Source organism: Aythya marila (genome assembly GCF_965140915.1).
Source record: "Aythya marila genome assembly, chromosome: 1".
Lineage (NCBI taxonomy): Eukaryota > Metazoa > Chordata > Aves > Anseriformes > Anatidae > Aythya > Aythya marila.
Window position 1 is genome coordinate 15,579,747 of NC_139042.1, and position 5,528 is coordinate 15,585,274.

A 5,528-nucleotide genomic window follows, 5' to 3' on the forward strand; every position below is an offset into this window, starting at 1 on the left:
CCATTTCTTGAACAAAAATGTTTAATTCAGTCCTCTTTCCAGTAAAGAAAGATTAAAAGCTTCTGGAAGCTTCCTAAGCTCTCGGTCAAGTTCATGATACTGTTTTGTGCCCTGAAGAAAATTGTAGCCATTTGTTTAAGCAATGAAGTTTCCATCTGTTCTGTCTTGGTTTAAAGAAGCAGTATATTTTCAAAAACCTCAAGGCAATGTTTACTGAAAGTATAAAATGTCCCTGAAGTGACATCACAGAAGCAAAATAGATGGCAGGATTTTAAAACTCACAATCACAGAAAAACACAGCTATGGTTTCAGCCACACACACATATGCATATTTGCATATATAGTTAAACACAGACAGAAGGAGCACTGTATTTGCTTTAAAAATGTTGTTAAATGACTGGTTTCAGCTGACATACCTGCCTAGCAGAGAATCCCTCTAAATAAAAGCATTTTTATTTTGTGTGATAACCAAGATCTAAATAAAACATCAACTTACATGTACTTTATGAAATATTCAAATTATTTGTTGCACTACATCTTTACTTAGCATATATGTAATGTGTTTTCAGGCAATTTTGGAACAATGTTAAAAGTCTCAAGATATATTCTAAAGAGGGTTAATTGAGGCTAATTTTATTTATACCATGTGCCATCTACAGAAGTGACAGTAGAAAGAATCTAAATGCAACCTTGTCAGTACAAGACTTCAGATAGCAGATAACAAAACACCTGAGCAGCCTCCTGAGTTTTCAGAATGATTTGCTTGAAGTCAGTCTTCTTGAACTAACTTTGCTTCCATTATACCAAGAGTGATGTAAATTCTAATATCCTGCAGCAACAGATATACAAAAGCATCCAGCATATTACAAGGGATCCTTTAGGAGCTGCAGTTGAGGAATATACTGAGGGATCTGTCACATCCTGCTGAAGGCAGTGCATCAAGCTGCCTCATCTGCCAGTAGAAAACAATGGTCCTAGGTACTCTAGATGGAGAGACAGACTTTTTACTTGTTGACAGAAAAGTAATTTAATTAACTCAGGGCATAATTCATCCCATAAGATCATTACAGGGATACCTGAATATTAAGCTCCAGATACTGTTATTGCATAATATGCCTAGGACAGCCAGTTTTTAACCATGGCTATGATGACTAAATCATAAGTAATAGTCCTAATGTTAAATATAACATCAACAAAAATCACTAAGACAGAAAATCAGATTAAGTGGAACATTGCACAGGAGCCAGAAGAAAAGCTGAAGAGACCAAATAGGAAACTTAAATTCATACAACTTTTGAAGAGGAAGGTGTTCAGCTGCCTTGATTACAATCACAGGAAAAACATCTACTTCCCACAGCTCTTAATGGGAGTACCTATGTACTGCACTGGGGAGAAATTGGGGATAGGGAAGCTGGGTGTGTACACATATAACCCAGTGTCTAAAGTAGCCTGAAAAAAATGTATGGTAACATCCACCACTGCATTTACCTATCTTGTCAACCCACAACAATGTTTCCTCTGTGCCTGTACTCCATCTTCTCCCTTTGCTCAGTCCTTCATCCTCACATCAGTTGTGGTTCTGGTTGCTCCTCCTGCTTCCTTCATGGGGGTCTCCATCCTGTGCTTCTTTGCAGGGTGCTGCTAGAAAGGAGTTAAGCTGTTTTGTTAGATGTTTTCTCTCTCTCCTTTTTTTTTTTTTTTTTTTAAAAAAAAAAAGTTTATTTTATTCTTCTGTAAGAATAGGCTCATGGGAGCAGAAGTTGGAGCTCTTTCCACCTTTTGCAATAGCCCTCCTGGCTCTTCTGCTCCTGGGCAGGAGGTGGCAGGGAGCCAAGCAGGCAGATGGAAATTCTCCAGAGGGAGAGCTGGAAATATGCAGTGACCCACTTGCTGTTTGCAAGCTGCATTGCCCAGTTTTATGATCTGCCACAATCTTGACCATTTTAAGCAGTGAGAAGTACAGTTAGCATATACTCTGTATGCACTAGAGGGTATATACAGCACACATATAAAGCTGGCATGCTGCTTTCAGATTAGTCACTTTGCCAACAAGACTAAAAACTTACATTCATTCCCTAAACCTGGTGTATGTTTATTGTCAATTTATGCATCTGTGCATCTAAGTGTAAGCCTAGGTTTCTAGGCTTAGTGAGTGCACCATGTTGTATTATTACCCAGTTTCTCAATAACTGTAATTAGATAAACTAAAGAAAAATACTTGATTCAAAAATTTTTAACAAATGACTTTTTAAATCAAGACAGTGCAGCTTCAGTCCAAGTAACATTGAATGAGTTTGATGAAAAATGGTAACTATGGAATTATATTACTGTTTAAACTTACCAGCAACTGTTCTGTTTCTGCAGTTCCTTTCTATTACAAATTTTCTGCCTAAAAAAAATAAAAAATAAAAATGTTAGTTATGTTAGCTTATTTAGGGATGTTTTGCATGTGTGAGGCATAGATATGATTTGTGGCAGTATATGAAGTGGCAGTAATGTTACAAAGACTAGTGATTTTGGAATGTTTCCCATGCAATACTTGGCAACAAGTTTTCAGATGAAACTTGATTTTACCAGTACAGAGGTCATAGTTCATACTGTGTTACAGCACCATAAATAAAAGACTTCAGTAAAGTTACATTAGATTTAACCCATACTAACCAAGATCAGAATCTGCAGAAACTTAACTTTTCTGTTCAGCAATTAAAAATACAAATATTTAGTAGCTAAGGAAGTTTGTTATCCATCCACTGAGATGGTGACTGCGTCTTGTAAAGTGTTTCTAGTACTAAGAGCAACAAAATATCAAAACTGAAGCCATTGTAATTTGAGATAACCCATCAATCATACTTTTCTTTGTATCCCACCCCTTAAAAATTCAACTTCCCAAATAGTAAGTCTGTCTATCACATATGCTTCTTATGGTTAAATAAAAGCTATTTATCATTAAAGCCTTCTGTGGCTTGTTGCTCTACCATGTTTTATTTATTTATTTATTTTTATAGCTGTTGTTGAACCATTGCTCTCATCCTCCCTACAACTGTGATATTACATGTCATTGTACTGAGCATTGTAATGAGCTATCTATGGCTCATTTTCCTGGGAATCCTGGGGTCTACAAGAGGACTCTGTCCTAGGACTAGTCCCATTCACTACTTCAATATGTTACTTATAGAGTGTGTGCACAACGTCTGTATGACTAACCTCTACTGATGTGTGTGATTATTCCTCCCCAGGTGCAAGACTCTACACTTGCTGTTTTTGAATCTCATCAGGTTCCTCTCTGTCCAGCTCTCCAGCCTGTCCAGGTCTCGCTGAATGGCAGCACAGCTTTCTGGTGTGTCAGTCACTCCTTCCAGCTTTGTATCATTCGCGTATTTGTTGAGGCGGGGGGACTCTATTCCTTTGTCCAGGTCATTGATGAAGATATTGAACAATAAAAACAAATAGCAGAATATTATTGGAAATTAATCCATTTCATTCATCAAAGTCTACAAGATAAGAGATAAAGTCAATTCCTGGTGTAACTCTCCTGTGAGACGCACCAGCCCTGCAGCAGGACGGTATACACCGAGTACTATCCTGTAACATAGAGAAGACAGCTTAACCATGAGAAATCTACCACAGTTCCTGGATAGTTTTTGAACAATAGAACTGAGGAAACATTTGGTATTTAATTAAGATTTAGCTCGTGGTTAAAGACACCAAACTGGCAATTGTTTTAACACATTAAGATACTGCTGTAGAGGCAGGAGGGGGGAATCTACTCCTCAGAACAGCACTGAGAAGGAATAGAAGATTTCGCATACCATTACAGCCTGTCCTTCCATTTTATGTCCTACCCAGACTGACCAAAGAAAGAAATCTCTTTGCTCCCCACATCCCTTCATTGCTCTTCCAAGGGAAGTCATGGTGACTGAACCTCATGAATTTTCCATGATCTGAATTTCTGTGTAGACCTGTGTAATGCCAGGAGTTAAACTCATTGATCTGTATGTGTCCCTTCCACCTCAAGATATTCTATGATTTCATGACTCTATGATACCAATTGGGCCTCCCAGAAGCATGAAGATGAGGCTCGTTTGGTGCTGTGCCAGTTTTTGCCATAAAAGTTAGAGCAAACGCTCCCTCAGTTTTACTGAAAGAAGGTGCAGATATTATTAATGCTTACACATTGAAATAAATGGTCAATATTTCACTGAAAGATTGTTTTTACAAAGAACTTATGATGTAAAAGGCCTTGTGTTAAATCATACATTAAAATAAAGCTTGCATACAGTTCCCATTTATTATGGTAAAAATTGTGACAGATGGAAAAACATTATTTCATCAGAGATTACATTAATGCAATGTGTATTTTTTTCAGTGACAGTATGCTTGTACGCTTACTTGATGGATGGAAGACATTTATTTATAGCTGGCACATAACTACACATCTATTTACATATCTAACTGCCATTGACATGTCAAAATACTATTGTGTTTTTCTATTGAGGTACAACTAGAACTTTCCCCAGACCTTGTAAAAAAAATATAAAAAATAATTATTAAAAAAATAAATAAAAAAGTAAACTGATGCCCTTCATTTTACTTATAAGTCCCAATTGTTTCAAAGCCTCATGAATCTCATTGAAAGCCTGAGGAAGAAGCTCAGTCCTTATGCTATTGTAGAAGGGAAAGACCTATTTCAGTCCAGGTAGAAAGAGATTTCCATTGCCCAGGAAATAGCTCATAAGCAGTTCCCAGGCTTTAAGATAGCTATCCAACTCTGGCCAGAACTCTTCGGTGCTCTAGTATTACAGGCAAAATAAAGAAACAGAAGTGTTAACAGCAAGGAATTAGCACTTTCAATGCTCCACCATCACCTCTCATAGCTGCTATCCATAGGGAGATAATTATTTAAACCAATGAACTTCATGACATTTTGGTCCTCACAGTGCTTAATCAACCTAAATTGCACCTAGAAAAAAAAAAGGGGGGGGGGGGGGGGGGGGCTTTGGCCACTGAGCACACAGGACCCATTCCCACAGTAATTGAGAGGAATGACACAGAACTACTGCATCACTCTCACCTGACCAGTCCACACTTCTGATCAGCTCTGAAGGTAGCTGTAGATAAAAAATGCTGTACTGGCTTAATGTAATACAGATTCATAGGTTCAGTCAAAGCAAGTGTTGACTTGACCTGGTAATTGGTGCATATCATTTAAGGAAAAAAGGCTCTTGGCAGGAAACAAGGAAGTGTTCTTCTAATCAATTACACTGTGTGTTCATCAAAAACACCAGGGGACTCAGCTGTACCCTTGGGGAGGGATTTCAAGTACCAAATTTTAGGTGACATTTTTAAATGGCAGATACAACAACTCACAAATTCTGTACTCTCTTATTTACATAAGTAATTGCTGTTTAATTAATAACCTGTTGAAAACTTTGGTCTTGCCAACGTACTGCCACATATATGCAACCAATATTTTCAAACAGTTGGAAAACAGGCAGAAGCACTGCTCCTGGATGAGATTTGAGCTATTT

General features: G+C 37.6%; 1 long non-coding RNA gene across 1 annotated transcript; it reads right to left on the reverse strand.

The window, feature by feature from the left end:
• Positions 1-764: 764 nt before the first annotated feature.
• LOC309873917 lies at positions 765-3,325 on the reverse strand. The gene is made up of 3 exons (XR_014316755.1): positions 3,205-3,325; positions 2,342-2,389; positions 765-1,641 (listed from the first exon to the last, which is right to left on the reverse strand). It is a non-coding gene; the product is annotated as an uncharacterized lncRNA (long non-coding RNA).
• Positions 3,326-5,528: the final 2,203 nt, after the last annotated feature.